This window comes from Marmota marmota, unplaced genomic scaffold (genome assembly GCF_001458135.2).
Source record: "Marmota marmota marmota unplaced genomic scaffold, marMar, whole genome shotgun sequence".
Lineage (NCBI taxonomy): Eukaryota > Metazoa > Chordata > Mammalia > Rodentia > Sciuridae > Marmota > Marmota marmota.
Window position 1 is genome coordinate 2,677,013 of NW_026000252.1, and position 550 is coordinate 2,677,562.

A 550-nucleotide genomic window follows, 5' to 3' on the forward strand; every position below is an offset into this window, starting at 1 on the left:
TCCCTGCACCGCTGAGCCCCGCTGTCAGTCACCGCGCCAAGCCCAGGTTTGGGGTACGGATTGTTCTTTTGGCGGGGGCTCTCGGCCACGTAACTTCCATGTTTTTCTGAAGTCGGAGGAAGTGGGTGACGGGACGGTGGGGGACTCTCACCTCGGCAACACCGGCTCCTAGGAAAGCAGCTGCGACTGCTCCTACACTCCTTTGTCAGTGTCTCCAGACTGCACTGCCTGCTGGGATACCGGAGGACTCAAATGCCACCTCTCTCCGCCCTCGAGGATGAGTCGTGGCTGGGGGGTGGGTGGGAAGAGGGAGAGGAGGTGGAGTCGGGGGCGGGGCTTCGGTGTCGCCACCTGGTCTCTGGGGTTTCTTTCTTGTGCTTAAGACAAACTTCTTCTTTCTCTGTCCTCTAAGCTGCCTCTCCCTCCTGATCCCCTTGGGGCGACTAGAGACTCAGAAGGCCACCTCTCTTTGCACTAACTCCTGACCAGTCTCACTCCCCTCCTCCATCCCACACACACCCAGTGAATACTTAAGCTAGTTGATTCTACC

General features: G+C 58.5%; 1 protein-coding gene across 1 annotated transcript in view; it reads right to left on the bottom strand.

Moving 5' to 3' along the window:
* Mospd1 (motile sperm domain containing 1) overlaps nt 1-294 on the bottom strand; it is a 20,921-nt gene extending 20,627 nt beyond the window's left edge. Inside the window, exon 1 of the mRNA XM_048796569.1 lies at nt 152-294. The gene's annotated coding sequence lies outside the window, so the exon portion shown is untranslated. The remainder of the gene's footprint in view (nt 1-151) is intronic.
* Nucleotides 295-550: the final 256 nt, after the last annotated feature.